This window comes from Accipiter gentilis, unplaced genomic scaffold (assembly GCF_929443795.1).
Source record: "Accipiter gentilis unplaced genomic scaffold, bAccGen1.1, whole genome shotgun sequence".
In the NCBI taxonomy this organism is placed as follows: domain Eukaryota; kingdom Metazoa; phylum Chordata; class Aves; order Accipitriformes; family Accipitridae; genus Astur; species Astur gentilis.
Window position 1 is genome coordinate 1,946,269 of NW_026060823.1, and position 19,152 is coordinate 1,965,420.

Here is a 19,152-nt window from a genome sequence, read left to right on the forward strand (position 1 = left end):
GGGCCACCCCCTCCCAGGGGGATCCAGAGCTGCTGCTTTTCCCAGCAGGAGACTGAAAGACCTGACAGCACTACTGGAGCGAGGGCTGGGGGAAAGCGTGCCACCGAGCAACACTGCATGACCTTCCTTCATGCCCTCGACGTCCTTTTTCCTATTTCTGCCTCGCTCTGGTCAACGCAGTGAACAGAAGCGCGGGCAACGGTCACAAACGCATTTGCCATCTGGCGCAAGGAGGCTGTGGCTGCAGCTTGGTGCCCACTCGGCTCGGCTGAATCAACTTGTTCTTCTTCCCCCACCGGAAAAATACTGTTGAAAGCCAAGAGCATTTGCACCCGCAGACCCCGAGAGCCGCCTGTAGGCCCCGGGGCCACCCCAGCCTCCCTTAACTCTTTCCCTCCCCAGGAGGAGCTGGGGAGGCTCTTGGGGGTGGGGCGGAACACAGGGAGCCCCCGCATTCCTTCCGGGGAGACGCCAAAGAGTCCTTGGCAGCTAACAGCCAGAAGGGACCATGGCATGGCCACCAACGCAGCTCCCACTGCCTGGGCCCTGGGGCCCCCCAGCGCCCCAGCTTTTCCAGCCATTCGTGCTCCCCAAAACCTTCTACCCTTGAGGTAGGGACCGACCCCAACCCCTGCAGCCCAGGGATGCTCTTGGAGGACAAGAGCAGAGGTGACCGCCGGCCATCGCTCCTGTCTCATTCTCTCAGGCTCAGCCAACCTATGCCGCCTGCCCGCACGGGAGCAGCCCTTCCCTGCAGCCCAGGCCCCCCAGGCACCACCAGCAGGTATGGCACCCCAGTCTGCTCTGGCCCCTTCGCCATCCCCATCACACCCGTTCCCCCGGCACTTTTCGCATGGGGGTTCAGCAAGCCCCGGTGAGCATCCTTGCCCTCGCCCGGGCGGCGCGTGCCCAGTAAAGCCCATCTGCAGAGAATTCCCCAAATATTTGGGGCCACCTCTCCCCTTTCACCTCCTAGATGCCAGTCTCCTCCCCGATTTGCAACCCTGTCCCACCGGCACAGCGGCTCACCCCGTGGGGATCACCCCGGCCACAAGCTCCCCACGCCCCTGGCCCAGAGCTGGGGGATGTCGGCCATCGGGGCCGGCTCGGCGGGTGCCCCTGGACAGTTCCCCCGGCCCAGCACAGCTCCCCCTCACCCACACATGTCTGCAGAGGGCTCCATGTGGCTGCCTCTTCGACCCCCGGGTCTTCCGCATCCAGTGGACAACCACCGACCTGCCTCCACCGGCCACCGCCACGCTTGGCCAAGGCGCCGCTTCTCTGCCGGGTGCTGCCCTGTGGGGTCCCGCGGGCTGCGGGGCCCCCCAGGGCCAACCACGATACCTCACACCCTACAAAAACCAGAGGAGTGGGGTGGCCCCAGACCCTCTGTAGCTGCCAGTGTCCATCCCTGGCTACCAGCACATCAAGGGGCAGCTGGCACAGATCAACATCGCCAGCACGGCCACCCCTGCGGGGGCACCCCTGGGCAGCGATGTCCACACCAGCCCCTGCGCTGCCGCCAACAACAAAGCCCTTGGGGACACTGCTGGCGACCTTGCAGTGTCCGAGGAGATGCTCCTGGAAGAGGCCCTAAGGCTCTTCGGTTGCGCCCTGGATAGAGTGGGGGTCAGCCAGGATGCTCCCAGCAGAGGTTCCGTGCCTGAGGATGCTGCTGGCACCAGCACAGACACCCCCGACCACGACTTCAGCTCGCTCTCGCTGCCTGAGGAGATGCTCACCCCCGACTACTGCATCCCCGAGCTCAGCGACGCCATGCTGAGCCTCAAAATAGTCAACGGCAGCGGGATGGAGCCCCAGGAGCCGTGGCAGGGTGCGGGGATGGACCTGCCACCGTCCCCACCTGCCACGGCAGGCAAGCGGAGGAAGAGGCAGGCGCAGAGCTCCTTGCCAATGGCACCCAGCAAGCGCAGGGCTCTGGCAGCCAACGTGAGGGTGTGTGTGTGGGGGGGGGATTAGACAGGGGTGAGAGGGATGGAGATGGGGGCAGTGGGGGGGGTGGGAGAGGAGGGGTGGGGTATATGGCAGGGGGGGTGGGCGGGGGTGGCTAGGGAGGGGTTAGACTAGCTTGGATGGGACCTTTTCTCTTGTCTTTTTAATTAAAAGCTCCTTCTCCAGAACTGCTTGGTGCCTGTGTGGGACGGGGAGGGAGCACAGGGGACCCCAAGAAACAGCCCCCAAGAGGTGCAAAAGCCCCACTGAGCCCCAAATCTGAGCCAGCAAGCCACGAGGGGAACCCAGCCACCCCCAGGGCCCAGTCTCCACCAGCTGGGCAGGCGATGGTGGGGGGGTGGGAACGGGAACAACTCCCCTCTCCCCTTCCCCAGGGGAAGCAGCCCTTTGGTGGGGAAGCCAGGACAGACAGGTCCCTGCAGGACTCACGGACACGGCCCCACGCAGAAAGCAGCACAGAGCCCCTGCGACAACAACAGACCTTGGGGGCCGGGGCGGACACGGGCACACACGACAACAAGGGCTGCAAGGCCTTCGTCTTGAACACCACCAGCGTCCCCTCCAGCGGGGACAGGGCTCGCTGCACAGCCCTTCAAAGCCTCAAGACCATCACGGCCTTCCTCGGGTCCCACTGACCTCAGCCCCCAAGAGCCCAGCTTTGCCTCACTGACACAGCAACATAACCCCAAATCACCCCAAGAATGGCGAGGGAGGGAGCTGCAGGCCAGGCAGGGACCCTCCTCCGCTTGTCTGGCTGTGCCTTGGGCAGCCGCAAGACCAGGAAGGGGGGAGAAAAAATCAGAAGGGAAAAAAAAAAAAAAAATCACTGCACCGGCCAGAAAGTGCCTGAAAACTTCATCCCTCTTCATTGCCCATTTCCCATGCGAGCTCCACAACCTGGGAGCAACGCAGCCAATAGAACCTTCGAGAAGCAGACTCACAGCCTGCTGCAGCTGGCCCTGCTCGAGCAGCCGAGGTGGGCTGGATGATCTCTAGAGGTCTCTTTCAGCATCCATTCTGTGCTGCTGTGACTCTGTCTCTGTCGTGGTTTAACCCCAGCCAGCAACTAAGCACCACCCAGCCGCTCACTCACTCCCCCCCCACCCAGTGGGATGGGGGAGAAAATCCGGAAAAAGAAGTAAAACTCGTGGGCTGAGATAAGCACGGTTTAATAGAACAGAAAGGAAGAAACTAATAATGATAATACTAATAAAATGACAACAGCAATAATAAAAGGATCGGAATGTACAAATGATGCGCAGTGCAATCGCTCACCACCCACCAATCGACACCCAGCTAGTCCCCGAGCAGCGATTCCCCCCCCACTCCCCAGTTCCTATACTAGATGGGATGTCGCATGGTATGGAATACCCTGTTGGCCAGTTTGGGTCAGGTGCCCTGGCTGTGTTCTGTGCCAACTCCAGCTTTCTCGCTGGCTGGGCATGAGAAGCTGAAAAATCCTTGACTTTAGTCTAAACACTCCTCGGCAACAACTGCAAACATCAGTGTTATCAAGGTTCTTTGCATACTGAACTCAAAACATAGCACTGTACCAGCTACTAGGAAGACAGTTAACTCTATCCAAGCTGAAACCAGGACACTTTTAACCACTTAACATTCCGTGAGAAATACTGCAAGAGCTCAAGAAGAAAGAGCAGAAAGACAGGAGACAGGTGAAAGCCTAGAGCGCCAGCTAGACGGAATGAAAGACCCTCTTCCTTCTCTGAAGCTTCAGCAAGGCTTCCTTCACCTGCTTGTTCCTCCGACTGTCAATGACGGGGTTCAAACTGGGGCTGACGAAACTGTAGAAAAGGGAAAGAACTTTCTCCCTCCCAGAGGAGTTACCGCTCCTGGGCCCCGCGTACACGAAGATGGCGTTTCCATAAAAGACACCCACCACGGTCGGGTGGGAGCCACAGGTGGAGGTGGTTTCGTGCCATCCTGGCACAGAGTGGATGCGCAGATCGGTGGCCAGGCTGTCCAGGGAGCAAATCGGGATTAGGGCTAAAGGGAAGAGGAAGAAGCACACACAAACAGCAAAGATCAGGACTTTATTGGCAGGAGCGGCAGGGCAGGCAGCTTTGAGACAGCAAGAATTTCACAGGAGAAGTGGACAACCTCGCAGGGGCCACAGAAAGGCAGGTGTAAAGCCAGAGAGGCTTGCAGTGTACCAAATACAAACACCAAAGCCCACAAAACCGTGGCAAGGGTGAGGCGCAGCCTCCAGATCACGATGAGGGCATAGCACAGGGGATGGCAGATTGCCACATAGCGAACGTGAGACATGATGGCCAGCAGCACGCACGCCGTAAGTGCAAAGATTAAATAAAGATGGCTCTGTGCCCCACACCCAGCAAAGGAGGGGGTTCTGCCTTGTCCAAGGAGGCTCCTTAGCATACGGGGGACATTGCTGGAGGCGTAGCAGATGTCCGCGATGGAGAGGTGGCAGAGGAAGAAGTACATGGGGAGGCAGTAGTCCAGGCAGATAAGCAGAAAGACAAGTGCGTTTCCCATCAGAGTGGCAGAGCAGAGGGCAGAGAAAAGGCCAAAGAGGCAGCGCTGCAGGGCTGGGGTGCTGCAGAACCCCAGGAGGACGAATTCTGTGACCGTCGTTTCATTCTGCACGCTGTGCTGGAGGTGAGGCAGCACAAACTGCGACCACGGAGATCTGGAAGCGAAGGAGCAAGGAAAAGGAAAGAAAAAGGAGAGTTTTCCTAAGAATGTTGCGCAGGAGGAACCGCTGCACCGGCTCACCAGCGCCTGGTTCTGCTTCCCCAGCATGAATGACACGTCTGTCCAGGGCACCTCCCCCAGCACCCAAAACAGACTGCACCCCTGCACAGCGCAGCCCACCCTGCCTGCACCCCCCCATCACTCCAAACCACGCTACACCCGCACAGGCTGCACAAACCTGAACGGCACCACCCAGCTGATCACTGCGCCCACCCCACGGCTGGACCTCCCAGACAAGTGGCCCCCAGCCCCTCACTGACCATCCCTGACCCATCCCTGACCCCATCCCTGACCCCCTCATCGACCCCATCCCTGACCCATCACCAGACCCCTCTCCCCCTCCCCTTTCCCCCTTCCTTCCTTCTTCCCCCGCTCCCCCGTTCCCGTCCCCTTCCCGCCCGTACCCACCTGCCGGCCCCGCCGCCGCTGCCGTCCGCCTTGCTCCCCGCTGCTGGGCCGAGCTCGCCGCAACGGCCCGACCCGCAGCCTCCCGCTGCCCACCGGCCTCTCGCCTCACCTCCCGCCCGTCCCCACGCACCGACCCCTCTGTGCCCACGCCACCTCGCTCCCGGCCCCACCACCCCGGGCGTAGCGCGTCCCCCAGCACCCCGGCCCGGGCCCCCGCGCCCGCTCAGACGACCCAGCAGGCCCGGGCTGAGCCCAGCGGGGGCGTAGGCCCCGGGGAGGGGGGGAGGGGGGACTCCCCCCCTCCCTCGTGCCAGCGAACGGCCGATGGAACCCTGCCGCCTGCCGCGGCAGCCGTAACCAGGGCAACCCAGCAGACCCCAACGGTCGCAGATCGCTGTGGCTGAGCGCACAGGAAGGCCTCTGGTGTCCCGGTGTGCCCACCTGCCTTCGAGCGAGGGGAGCCCGGCGGGCCTTGTCCTGCGCCTCCTGAGGACGAGGGAAGAGCCTCGGCGTGCCTGAGGGGCTGGGGGCTGCTCCCCGGCTCGGCCTGGCCATAGGTGGGGGTGGCACCAGGCCCTGGGAGGGAAGGGACAGAGGACAGAGGGGTGTCTGCGACAAGGGGGATGCCCCCATACAGACAAACCCCAGCCCCATAGCGGGAGGAGGAGGAAGAGGGAGCCAGTCCCGTCCCCCCAGGGCGAGGAGGGGTCCATGTGCTCCGGGGCAGCCAGAGGGCTTCTGGGGAGGGGGGATCAGGGGGCTTAGGGGAGTGACATTGGGGTACTTTGCGACACCCTGTGGCAGCCAGCCCTGCTCCCGCAGTGTCTGGGAGGACAGTGTTGGGACAGGATGGGAGCGAGGAGCCCCTGAGCACAGCCACCTCTGCCCCCACCACCCCTGGGGTGGCAGGGGGTCCTCCTCACCCCTTTCCTCCCTCCCTCCTGCAGGATGGCGGAGAGACCCCCTGGCCACGTTAGGCAGGCCTGGGTGGAGAAGGCTGGAGCTGCCCCGGTTCCCAGATCCAGGCCAAAGCCCCATGAGATGTCCGAGGTCCAGCTGCTGCGGGCAGGTGAGTGTGCGGGTGCTGTGGAGCAGGGGGCTCCCCAGCCTGCCCTGCCTTGTCCTGGGCCAGGCTCACATCCCCCAGCCAGGCTGGCATCAGAGCTCCCACAGCGCAGTGGCCGGGAAGGGAGCTCTGTTCTGGCGTTCTGGGACAGGGACTCTCCCTGTGCCCTGGTGCCAGCGCATCCCTTACCAGACCACAGCAGGGCCCCCTCCCTGTGCTGCCCTCCAGCATCACACCCTCTCTCCTGGGGCACACAGGGGACACCGGTGTCCCAGCCTTGAGCAAGGGCTTGTGGCATCCCTGGGAGCTGGGCAGAGGGCTCGGGTTTTCCCTGCTGCTTGCCCCCCAGCCCTTCCTGCTCTCTCTTGGCCAGATCTGTGCTGCTCTGCCTTGGCTTTGCCCAGGGAGGAAGACAATACCCTGGACATCATTCGAGCCTTCCTCAGGAGCAGACCAAAGGTATCCGTGGCCACTTCTATGAGGCTGTGCCCGTGTCTCCCAGCCTGTCTTTCGGCCCCTGTCCCGTGCTCAGAAGGTGCTGGGGGCTGTGCTGGGCCCCCCACCTGGCTGTCTCTCCCCCCTGACACTGTCTGTCTGTCTGTCTCCTCCCTGGCTGGCAGCAAGAGGCCCAGAAGCTGAGGTTTCTGGCCTCCATCTGCACCGTCTGCAGCACCACCAGCGTGGACTCCGCTGCGTGGGACATGCTTTACTTCTGCCAGCCGGAGGTGGTGGAGACCATCGAGGTGAGGGGACGGCCAGTCAGGCTGAGGCAGGGGCAGGGGCAGGGGCAGCAGGCAGCGACACAGCCCCGGGGGCAGATGAGAGCTTGGCCAGGCAGGGGGGTTGCGGATGAGCACTGCTCCAGGTCTCCATCCTTGGAGATGCTCCAAAGCCACCTGGGCGGCCTGGCTGGATGTTTGCAGGTCCCTTGGCCAGCCTGTGGCTCTGTGACGGCCACAGCCCTTCCAGCCATGGGGCTTGGGACCACTGGGTGCTGGGTGGGGAGGGGGTGCCAGGATGGGGGCACCTGGGCTCTGCCAGCCCCACAGGCTCTTGCTGGGTGAAGGAAACTGCCCCATCCTGAGCTGTCCCACGCTGCTGTGCTCCCCAGGTGCTGCTGCAAGAGGAGCCCGCTGGCCCCCAGGGCATTATGGTGCAGCAGCAAGCCATGCTGGCCATCATCTCCATGAGGTACCTGCCCCAGCCCCCAGCTTGGTGGCCCCGATGGCACCGGTCCCAGGTGGGGGGCATCCCCAGTCCTGGGTCTGAGAGGGAGGCAGAGAACAGGGCAGGGGGTGCCACAGGGTTTTTCCTGCAAAGGCAAGTGCCAGTGTGATGGAGGGTTGAGGGGTCCCCCATGGCATGGGGCTCAGCTCAGGTCTCTAAGCCCAGGGTCTGCCTCCTCCTCTGTCCCCACAGCAGAGCGGGGCTGCTTCTGCAGGAGAAGAAGAACAGCCTCCTGTATGCCTGCTTCTGCAACATCTTCCACCTGCCTCCTCAGGAGGACACTCAGGGCCCTGATGCTTCACTCTGCTCCAAGGTGTGCCAGGGGGTGAACCATGGGGAGTTCCCTGGCTGCGAGGCCCCTTCCTGGGCACCGCAGGGCCATGGCCGTCCCCTGCCAGGCTTCCAGGGCTGCCCCCAAGACTCTGTCCCCCTCACAGACCCTGGCCACGATGGACAGCATGCTGCAGGTGCTGGTACGCAGTGCCGGCACCCTTGGCATCGTGGAGCTGCAGAACATCTTGGAGGTCTGACCTTGGCACAGGGTCCCCATGGGCAGTGACCCCTGGCTTGAGCGGTGCCCACCCCCAGCACCTGGTGCAAGGAGGGGGGCAGGGAATGTCTCTCCTTACCAGCCATGCCCCCCCCCCACCCCCCTGCCTCCTGGCTCCCGCCAGAGCCCCTTCTCCTGCCCCAGCCCACGCCACCTCTGCAGCCTTGCCCGCTGCCCGTCCTCCCCAACACTGCCTCCCAGATGGACCTGCCTGTCTGGCAAGGGGAGCCCAGCCCTGGGGCTTTCCCCCTCCAGCTTCACCATGGGCCATATCCCAGAGCCCCCACCACAGGTCCCCAGTGAGGTGGTCACCCCAAAGCCTTGGAGTCCTTGGGTGGGAGGCAGAGGGATGTTTTTTGGTGGGGAGTGAATGGAAGGCAGCAGAGGCAGCAGCAGAAGCGGGATGCAGTGACCTGCCTGCCCGCAGCAGGTTGCTGTGAGGGGCAAGAAGGACACATGCCCCATCCCAGGCACTGCCCCAGAGCAAGCCTGGCTGTGCCATGCTGTGCCATGCCACCTCCCTGGCACACCAGCAGCTTTTCTCCTCCCAGCTGCTGCTGCCCTTCACCGATTCCCAGCTGGCAGAGGTGCAGGAGAGGGCCATGGCACGGATCGCCAGGCTGGTGAACTTCATCACCACCTACTCCCTGCCGCAGGTACCGAGCTCCTGGTCTGGGCAGCCCCAGTGCCCTGTCCCTGTGCCCCTGAGCCCCGGCACCTCCCAGGGAAGCTGGGCACCCAGCCAGCAGGTCGGGAGCAGGGGTCTTTGCCCTGCCCCTGTCCTGTCGATGCTCTCTCCCAGGGCAGGGCAGGGCAGGTGTCGTGGTTTCAGCCCGGCCGGTAACAAAGGACCACGCAGCCGCTCGCTCACTCCTCCGCCCCCCCTCCGGTGGGATGGGGAGGAGACGGAGGAGAGAAAAGGAAAAGAAACTGGAACCTCGAGGGTTGAGATAAAGGCAGTTTACTGGGACAAACACAAAAGAGATTACAACAACAACAACGGCACTAATGAAAAAAGGTATACAAAAAAGAGTGATGCACAGTGCAACTGCTCACCACCCGGGACCCGACGCTCCGCCACTTCCCCCACCGAAAAAAACAGAGACCACCCCCCGGCCCGCTCCCCATTTATATACTGGGCAGGATGTCACATGGTATGGAATAGCTCCTTGGCTAGTTCAGGTCAGCTGCCCCGGCTATGCCCCCACCTCCCAGGTTCCTGTAAAAATTAACTCTATCCCAGCTGAACCCAGGACATTATCCACCCCTTATTCTATACCATCTACATCATGCCCAGATCTTACTTTTTTTATTTTTTTTTTCCAATCAACCACTACAACTTTCCTTGTCTTATATATAAGTATATGGACTCCACCCCCTGACCTCGCACACACACACACGGTGTTCCTTTAGCCTATGGGCTATCCCTCTAATGTGTCCATCAATTTTGGGGCTCTATCTGTTGTAACAGTTCTTCAGGATAAGAGAGAGATGGTGTGAGATGTTGGGTTGTTGTACGCTGCCTCTGGAACTTGTGGCTAGTACATTTGGTGCAACTCATGCCCCTGGTCTGCAGGTCGAAGATGTTGATCTTGAGGAAATTGGTGGGTGCCAGTTCAAGTTCTATCGCTGTTGTACTTGGCTCAGTTTCAAAAGTCCATCCTGTAGTCATTTGGATAATTCTCACAATAATACCCTTGATATGGCATATAGACACTATAGATACAATGACATGCATTGGCAGGTTATTTAGCAGTTAAATATCATACAGCCCAATTCACTGGCTATTCTCTCCCAAAATCAAATCTCCCTGAGGTACACATCGAACCTCCCCATCCTTCTGCATCACCCACCAGGTGTACCCAGGTCCTTGAGCAAAAACAACCCCTTGAATGGGTTTGCTTCTGCTTGAGGGAGGACTAACCCAGACTGTCTTTCCTAACATACTCCTCATGCGCACTACAGGGACTTTATCCCCTTCTACAGTATGTGGATCTCTTGGTTGGGCGGGGCCAGCCCGATTGGCGGATCCTCTAGTATTAACTAACCAGGTGGCTTTTGTTAAATGTGTATCCCAATGCTTGAAAGTTCCACCCCCCATCGCTCTCAATGTAGTTTTCAGCAGTCCATTGTACCGTTCAATTTTTCCGGAGGCTGGTGCGTGATAAGGGATGTGATACACCCACTCAATGCCATGTTCTTTGGCCCAGGTGTCTACGAGGTTGTTTCGGAAGTGAGTCCCGTTGTCCGACTCGATTCTTTCTGGGGTGCCGTGTTGCCATAAAATTTTCTCTTCAAGGCCCAGGATAGTGTTCTGGGCAGTGGCATGGGACACAGGGTATGTTTCCAGCCACCCAGTGGTTGCTTCCACCATTGTAAGCACATGGCACTTGCCTTGGCGTGTTCGTGGGAGTGTGATATAGTCAATCTGCCAGGCCTCCCACTGTTTATATTTCAGCCATCGTCCTCCATGTGACAGGGGTTTTTGCCGCTTGGCTTGCTTAATTGCAGCACATGTTTCACATTCATGGATGACCTGTGAGATAGTGTCCATGGTCAAGTCCACCCCTCGATCTCGAGCCCATCTATATGTTGCATCTCTTCCCTGATGGCCTGAGGTATCGTGGGCCCACTGAGCCATAAATAGCTCACCTCTACGTTGCCAGTCCAGGTCCACCTGAGACACTTCAATCTTGGCGGCCTGATCTGCCTGGTGGTTGTTTTGATGTTCTTCAGTGGCTCGACTCTTGGGTACATGAGCATCTACGTGACGTACTTTTACCACTAGCTTCTCTATCCGAACAGCGATATCTTGCCACAGTGCGGCAGCCCAGATGGGTTTACCTCTGCGCTGCCAGTTGCCCTTCTTCCATTGCTGTAGCCACCCCCATAGGGCATTTGCCACCATCCACGAGTCAGTATAGAGATAGAGCACTGGCCACTTTTCTCTTTCAGCAATGTCTAACGCTAGCTGGATGGCTTTCACCTCTGCAAACTGACTCGATTCACCTTCTCCTTCAGCAGTTTCTGCGACTAGTCGTGTAGGACTCCATACAGCAGCCTTCCACCTTCGATGTTTTCCCACAATGCGACAGGACCCATCAGTGAACAGGGCATATTGCCTCTCATTTTCTGGCAGTTTATTATACAGCGGGGCTTCTTCGGCCCGTGTCACCTCTTTCTCTGGCGACATTCCAAAATCTTTGCCTTCTGGCCAGTCCGTAATCACTTCTAACATTCCTGGGCGACCGGGGTTTCCTATGCGAGCTCGCTGTGTGATCAGTGCGATCCACTTACTCCACGTGGCGTCAGTCGCGTGATGCGTAGAGGAAACTTTCCCTTTGAACATCCAGCCCAGCACTGGCAGTCGAGGTGCTAAGAAGAGCTGTGTTTCAGTACCAACCACTTCTGAGGCGGCTCGAACTCCTTCATATGCTGCCAAGATCTCTTTTTCAGTTGGAGTATAGCGAGCCTCGGATCCTCGATATCCCCGACTCCAAAACCCCAGAGGTCGGCCACGGGTCTCCCCAGGTGCTTTCTGCCAAAGGCTCCAGGTAGGGCCATTCTCCCCAGCTGCAGTGTAGAGCATATTTTTAATATCTTGTCCTGTCCGGACTGGCCCAAGAGCTACTGCGTGAACAATCTCCTGCTTAATCTGTTCAAAGGCTTGTCGTTGCTCAGGCCCCCATTTAAAATCGTTCTTCTTCCGAGTAACTTGGTAGAGAGGGCTTACAATTTGACTGTAATTTGGAATATGCATTCTCCAAAAACCCACAACACCTAAGAAAGCCTGTGTTTCCTTTTTATTAGTCGGTGAGGACATAGCTGCTATTTTGTTGATGACGTCCACAGGGATCTGACGACGCCCATCTTGCCATTTTACTCCTAAGAACTGGATCTCCTGCGCAGGTCCCTTGACCTTACTTTCTTTTATGGCAAAACCAGCCTTCAAAAGGATTTGGATTATTTTCTTCCCTTTCTCAAAAACTTCTTCTGCCGTGTTGCCCCATACGATGATGTCATCAATATATTGCAGGTGCTCTGGAGCTTCACCTTTTTCTAGTGCAGCCTGGATCAGTCCATGACAAATGGTGGGGCTGTGTTTCCACCCCTGGGGCAGTCGATTCCAGGTGTACTGGACGCCCCTCCAAGTGAAAGCAAACTGAGGCCTGCACTCCGCTGCCAAGGGAATGGAGAAAAATGCATTAGCAATGTCAATTGTGGCATACCACTTAGCTGCCTTTGATTCCAGTTCATATTGAAGCTCTAACATATCTGGCACAGCAGCGCTTAGCGGTGGCGTGACTTCATTCAGCCCACGATAATCTACTGTTAGTCGCCATTCCCCATTGGATTTCTGCACGGGCCATATGGGACTATTAAAGGGTGAGTGAGTCTTGCTGATCACTCCTTGGCTCTCCAGTTGGCAAATCAGCTTATGGATTGGGATCAGGGAGTCTCGGTTGGTGCGATATTGTCGCCGGTGCACCGTCGTGGTAGCAATTGGCACCTGTTGTTCTTCAACCTTCAGCAACCCCACAACCGAAGGGTCTTGGGAGAGACCCGGCAGGGTAGACAGCTGTTCAATCTCCTCCGTCTCCAATGCAGCTATACCAAAGGCCCAACGGTACCCTTTTGGGTCCTTGAAATACCCCCTCCTGAGATAATCTATACCAAGGATGCACGGGGCCTCTGGGCCAGTCGCAATGGGGTGTTTATGCCACTCATTCCCGGTTAGACTCATTTCAGCTTCCAATACGGTTAGCTCTTGGGATCCCCCTGTCACACCAGAGATACAGATGGGTTCTGCCCCTTTATAACTAGATGGCATTAGGGTACATTGTGCACCAGTGTCCACTAGAGCCTTATATTCCTGTGGGTCTGATGTGCCAGGCCATCGAATCCACACTGTCCAGTAGACTCGGTTGTCCCTCTCCTCCACCTGGCTGGAGGCAGGGCCCCTCTAATCCTGGTTAGAACATCCGTTACTCACTTTCTGCACACGTAAATCGGAAGTCCCTTCAAGGGGATCGGAAATGAGATCAGCCCATCTACTGCGTCTGGGGGACTGCTCACGGGAAACTGGAGCAGCAGTTTTCCAAGAATTCTCTTTTCTGGTTGCTTTTTCTCGCAACTCCTGTACCCGTGCATCCAAGACTGAAGTGGGTTTTCCATCCCACTTCCTCATGTCCTCTCCATGGTCACGCAGGTAAAACCACAGGTTAGCCCGTCGAGTGTACTTTCTCTCTCCTCTCTCTTGGGCAGAGGAACGCTTACTCCCAATAACTGCGATGCGGGCCTGTACAGGTGAGGAGGAGGACAGATCCACTTTGAATTGCTGGAACTCTCGGGACAACTCCTCCACAGCTGAGACACAGGCCCGTAGGGAGGAAGAGAGACTCCCTTCGTATTGCCGGAGTTGGACAGCCAATTCATCCACCGTTTGTCCATAGCCTTCTCTCCAGGACATTACTGCCAATGAGTTGGCATAGGTTGGTGGTGCACTTCGTAGAAACTTCCGCCACATGGGTTGTGTGCATTGGACTTCATCTGGATCTGTGGGTGACTGCGCATTTTCTGGATCATTGTAAATCACCTCCAGCACGGCTAATTCTCTCAGGTACTGAATACCTCTCTCCATGGTGGTCCACTTGCCTTGGTGACATGTAACTTCATCCCTGAAGGGGTATCTTTCCTTTACACCTAACAGAAGTCGCCTCCAGAGGCTGAGGACTTGTGTTTTTCTCCCAATCGCCTTGTCGATGCCCCCTTCCCTAGACAGAGATCCCAGCTGCTTGGCTTCCTTACCCTCTAATTCCACACTACTAGCCCCGCTATCCCAGCATCGGAGCAGCCAGGTAACAATGTGCTCACCTGGGTGGCGGCTAAAATCTTTTCGCATGTCACGCAACTCACTCATGGATAGAGATCGGGTAATTATTTCAGGTTCTGCCTCTACCTCCTGTTCTCGCGATGACCCTGGTTCATCTTCATCTCTCGCTAAGCGAACTGATTTCTTTGTGTGTTTCTTTTTCTGTACAGGGGCGACTGATACTGGCACAGGCTGGTTCTCTGGTTCAGCTGCAGTGTCTGTCACCGGGGTAGGGGTAGTCATGGTACCTGTTGTCGTGGTAGGGGCAGCCACGGTGCTTGTTGTCGGGGTAGGGGCAGCCACGGTGTCTGTTGTCAGGGTTTGGGTAGCCACGGTACATGTTGTCCTGTTTTCCATCTTTTCCCCCTTTTCCCCCCGAGGGTGCTGCATAATATCAAGCAGTGTTTGGTAGATATTGGCCAGAGCCCAGCACAGTGCAGCGAGTTGTATGTCTTTGGAATAGCCACAGCATTTTTCTTTCAAATATTCTGTCACTTCATAAGGGTTCTGTAGTTGTTCGGGAGTGAACTTCCAAGTCACTGGCGGTGAGAAGTTCTCTAGATACTTGCCCATATGCTCCCACATGCCGTGCCACCCATGAGTCTCCAGCTTTGGGGGAGATCTCTGAGTGGTACTCTTAAAGAGCGTTTTTGTAGCCCTAAACAAGACCTGAAACATATTCAGGAGGCATAGCACTAACAGCACATTGGCTTGCGCATCCCAAGGATATTCAAAATTCTCAAAAGCTGTTGTAATTAGTCGGAAGGAGAAGAGGGAGGTGAACGGACGGGGGGAGGTATCCCCCCCTAATTTCCCCATGGATTGGGTGTAATTACCAATAAAATCCGACAGAAGGCGCCCAAAGTATGGAAATGATATCACTGCCTCATACAGATACCAGCTTAACCTCATGACCAGTGATGTAATCATTTCATAAGTCGACATTGCCCAGTACAGCAAAATGATAATCCCAATCACTCTCCCAGAGATGAGATACGCAACTACAGGCAATACATAGAGCATATAAGAGCTTACAAAACGCCACCATGTAAACAAATGAAACAACATTGTGACTAACATCTATATATCTAAGAAATGCGTTTGGCAAATTTGTTTCAACACGCTCTGGCCAGATCTGTCGTTATCTCAACCCTTCTTGCCCCACGTTGGGCGCCAAAAAGGACTGTCGTGGTTTCAGCCCGGCCGGTAACAAAGGACCACGCAGCCGCTCGCTCACTCCTCCGCCCCCCCTCCGGTGGGATGGGGAGGAGACGGAGGAGAGAAAAGGAAAAGAAACTGGAACCTCGAGGGTTGAGATAAAGGCAGTTTACTGGGACAAACACAAAAGAGATTACAACAACAACAACGGCACTAATGAAAAAAGGTATACAAAAAAGAGTGATGCACAGTGCAACTGCTCACCACCCGGGACCCGACGCTCCGCCACTTCCCCCACCGAAAAAAACAGAGACCACCCCCCGGCCCGCTCCCCATTTATATACTGGGCAGGATGTCACATGGTATGGAATAGCTCCTTGGCTAGTTCAGGTCAGCTGCCCCGGCTATGCCCCCACCTCCCAGGTTCCTGTAAAAATTAACTCTATCCCAGCTGAACCCAGGACAGCAGGGCAGGGCTGCCCCGGGCACAGGCAGGAACCTGGGTCCGGCAGCCCTGCCCTGCTCTTGGCTGCTGCCTAGCTGCTCTGGGAGCAGCTGGGGCTCCCGTTGTGCTCACACTGCCTCTCTTCCCCCAGGTCTGCCCCTGCTTTGCCCAAGCCACAGTCCGCAGGCATCAGTGCTCCAAGACACATCAGTTTGTAATGCTGGGGAAGCTGGTGGGGCACCTCACCCTCTGTTGCACCTGCAAGGACAAGGGGATGCGTCCTGAGGCTGCAGAAGCTCTCTATCACCTGCACACGTTTGTCCTGCAGCAGAGAAGTAAGACAAGCTGTGTCGGGCTGGATCCCCCAGGCATGGGCAGTCAGGGGCCACTCTCCTTGACGAGAGAAAGCCTTATCCAACCTGCCTGCCTGCCTGCAGTCTGAAAAGTCATTTTGCCTTGCCCCCGCTCACAATAGCCCTGGACCCTCCCTGGGTATCTGCTCCCTGGACCTGTCTGGTGCCCTTTTTCTTTGCCAGCAACTTTTCTGCCCAATGCTCTCAGACTGCACTTCCACTTCTGCACCCTCTCTCTAAGCACCCCGTTTTTGCTCCCCCCCAGGCAGGTGGCCCTGGCTGCATGGCACAGAGCAGCTGCAGCTCCAGGAGGACTGGCAAGCAATGAAGCCCTGGCAGCTTTTGAAAATCAGCCACACCCGCAAAATCTTCTTGGTAAGAAGTGCCTTTGGCTCAGTGTGAGTGAAGGGACACCCGATGCGTGGGGATGACAGGGGCTCACGCTGTTCCCTAGGCAAAGGCCCTCAGGGAGCTTCAGTCCCCTGCGGGACCCTGATGCCCACCATCAGTCTCCTCCCCAGCGCAGCCTGGCTCCGTGCCCCGCTCTCACTGCACAGTCAAGATGCTCTGGGTGATGCTCTGGGTGAGGCAACAAATCTCCCCTCCTCTCCTTCATCCTGCAGATGTTCACAAAATACCTCCAGTCCTCCGACCAGGCAGACATCATCCTCATGGCTATCAAGAGCTTGAGACACCCAAGCGCCTACAGCATCAGGCTGGCTGCCCACATGGTGGATGTCCTTGTGGCGGACCGTGCCTTCCAGCCGGGGCAGGTGAATAGCCCATGGGTGGCACAGCTGATGCTCCAGCCCACTGGGGGACTGTTCCTCCCCTGGCTCTGTGCCTGGCTAGCACTGATGCCGTCTCGAGCTGGCATACCGCACTAGGAACGGAAGCAGCTCCCAGTAGGAGCTGGGGAAATGGCCGCGCTCACCATGCTGACATCCCCACTCCCGCCCGTGTCTCCCCTCCAGGTGCTGAACGTCGTGTGGGCCATCTACAGAAGCCGGCCCTCCGTCAGGGCGGTGGTAGCCCGCAAAAGCCTGGACAGGGCCCTGGTGGTGCTTGTGCGCAAACACCCCAGGGAGTTGGTGGCCAGCCTGCTGCAGTGCTCCCCGACGTGCACCCGGTAAGGGGACCACCAGCCTTTGGGGGCTCCTCTCACACTAGGAGAGGGGCCCCAAGACCCTCCCGAGGGATTTCAGCCCGGCCATCCTCTGGGGTGTCCCTGCTGACAGAGCCCCGTGTCCCTGCAGTGTCGCCAGGGCCATGTGGAGGGCGATGATGTCTGACCTCCGGGCTGCGGACAAGGTGCTGAGGGAGCTGCTCAGCTTGCTGGTGAACCAGTCACTGCGCAAGACCTCCACCTCCACCAAGGACAACCCGCGCATCCTCTCCCTGGCTGTGAGTTGCTGGACGAAGCCTTGCTGACCTCCGGGGCTGATCTCAGCTGTCCGGGGCCCCTGCTCCCCTTCCCTGCCCGCCCCAAGGCTTTACCTCCCCAGGGATGAGGGGACATCTCAGCGTCCGGGTGTCTTCTGCAGGCAACCAGGGCGATAAGCGAGATCCTCCTGCAGCCTGTCTGCCTGTGGCAGGTGGAGGCAATTTTCCCCCAGCTTTTCCTGGCGCTGCTTTTCCAAGCGTCATTCACCACGGAGCTGACGCTGCAGGAAGTGCACATCTTCTGGACGGAGCACCGACAGGATCAGCTCACTCCCATCAGGTGCTCCATCCCTTTCCTCTCATCCCTGCCAACCACCCGGAGCCAAGCCAGGGTGGGAGCTAAGCATTTCTCCTTGTGCAGGTCTGCGGTGCAGTCCCTGAAAGTGCTGCTCTGCAGCATGGGCTTTGAGAGCCAGGTACTGGCCATCGAGGCGCAGGGTGGCTGGGACACCCTGCTCAGCTCCCAGACCCACCTCATGGGAGTGCGCATTATCGCCAGGTGAGAGCCCCTTCTCCCTGCTCCTTGGGGACAGGGTACCCCATGCCACCCCCTCCCTTGGGGCTGATGGCAGTGGGGTCCCCATTACTTGGAGAAAGTGGTACAGACTGGCGATGTCCAGGCTGGTGCAAACCCCCAAAAGCTGTGCCTGCCTGGCTCAGGCCTGACAGTGCCTCCTTCCCCGTCAGGGAGATGATGAAGATGCCAAGGCGCCTGCGCTCCGCCATCTTCTGCCATCTGGTAGAGCTCCTCCGGACAGAGGACCCCACCTGGCAGATGGTCGCTATGGTCTTCTTCATTGAGGTGAGCCTGATGGCACCACTCCAAGCTCCCCCCGATGCTCGGTTCTCCCATGCCCACCACTGTGGGGAAAGCTGGGGCAGTGGGTGGGCTCTGGTTGGTACCATGGAGGAGCAGATGAGCAAGCAATGTGCTGTGGTGTGGGGCACGGGGACTCTCTGCAATCCCTGCTGCCTCTCTCTGTCTGGGCTTGGTCTTGCCCTGCGTCCTTGTCCTGAGCTGATGGTTGGAGCCAGCACCGCACCTCACCAGCTCCCACTGCCTGTGTTTCAGATGCTGGACTTTACCAACATCAGTGAAGAGCTGGTCCGTGCCCTGGAAATCTTCCCCATTTATCTGCAGAGCCAGTGCCTGGGGATGCCCAGCCTGGTGCTCAGGGCCATCCTCAGGCTCACCGAGAGGCCTGACACAGTGAGTAGGGGGCAGCCGGGACAGCAGCCCAGGGTGGAACAGTGGGTAACGTGGCAGCTCAGGCTTTCCTGGGCATTGTGGGCTGTGCTGGCTGCTGCCAGCTCTCCTGCCTCCCCGGCCCTCTGCCCCATGGCTGTGCCATGCCAAGGAGAGAAGCAGCAGTGCTGACGGGAACGGGCTCCCACTGCCAGCATGTCCCAGCAGGGATGCTGGCGGCAGAGCAACCGGCCTGAGCGTGGGGTCTGCAGGGCCTGGCCGTGAGGTGTTGAGCCCCAGGGTGAAACACAGCAGCCATGGCAGGGGCTGCTGGCAGCTTGGGCAGCTTTCCAGGCAGCGCCAGTCACCCACCAGCCTATCCAGGGGGGTCTGGTGGAGAAGGGGGCAGCCGAAGGGCTGGCAAGGAGCCAGTGCTGTCTGTCCTCCCCCTCTGTGCCCTGCTCTTCCCATGGGCATGCTGGTGAGCCCTGTCTGCCGGGACCTTGCCCTCGTAACCTGCACTGCCTGCAGAGAACCCAGTGGGGAGGCCGGTGTTCGTGGAGAGGGTTTTCACCCCTGTGATCGGTGGCTCCTTTACAAAAAGGAGGTGGCATGTCTCACACAGGAAAGGAAAGCCCTTATCCTGCTGCCGTACGTTATGGACCAGCTGCTGGATGATGACAGTGATGCCAGCGCCGCGGCCCTGCCCGTGCTTGGCAACATGCTCTGGCTGCTGG

The 19,152-nt window shown here is 58.3% G+C and overlaps 1 protein-coding gene across 2 annotated transcripts in view; it reads right to left on the reverse strand.

Annotated features, from left to right (window-relative positions):
- The window catches only part of LOC126036754 (electroneutral sodium bicarbonate exchanger 1-like), a 123,110-nt gene that overhangs the window by 89,918 nt on the left and 14,040 nt on the right, over positions 1–19,152 (reverse strand). The gene's annotated exons all lie outside the window — the stretch shown is intronic.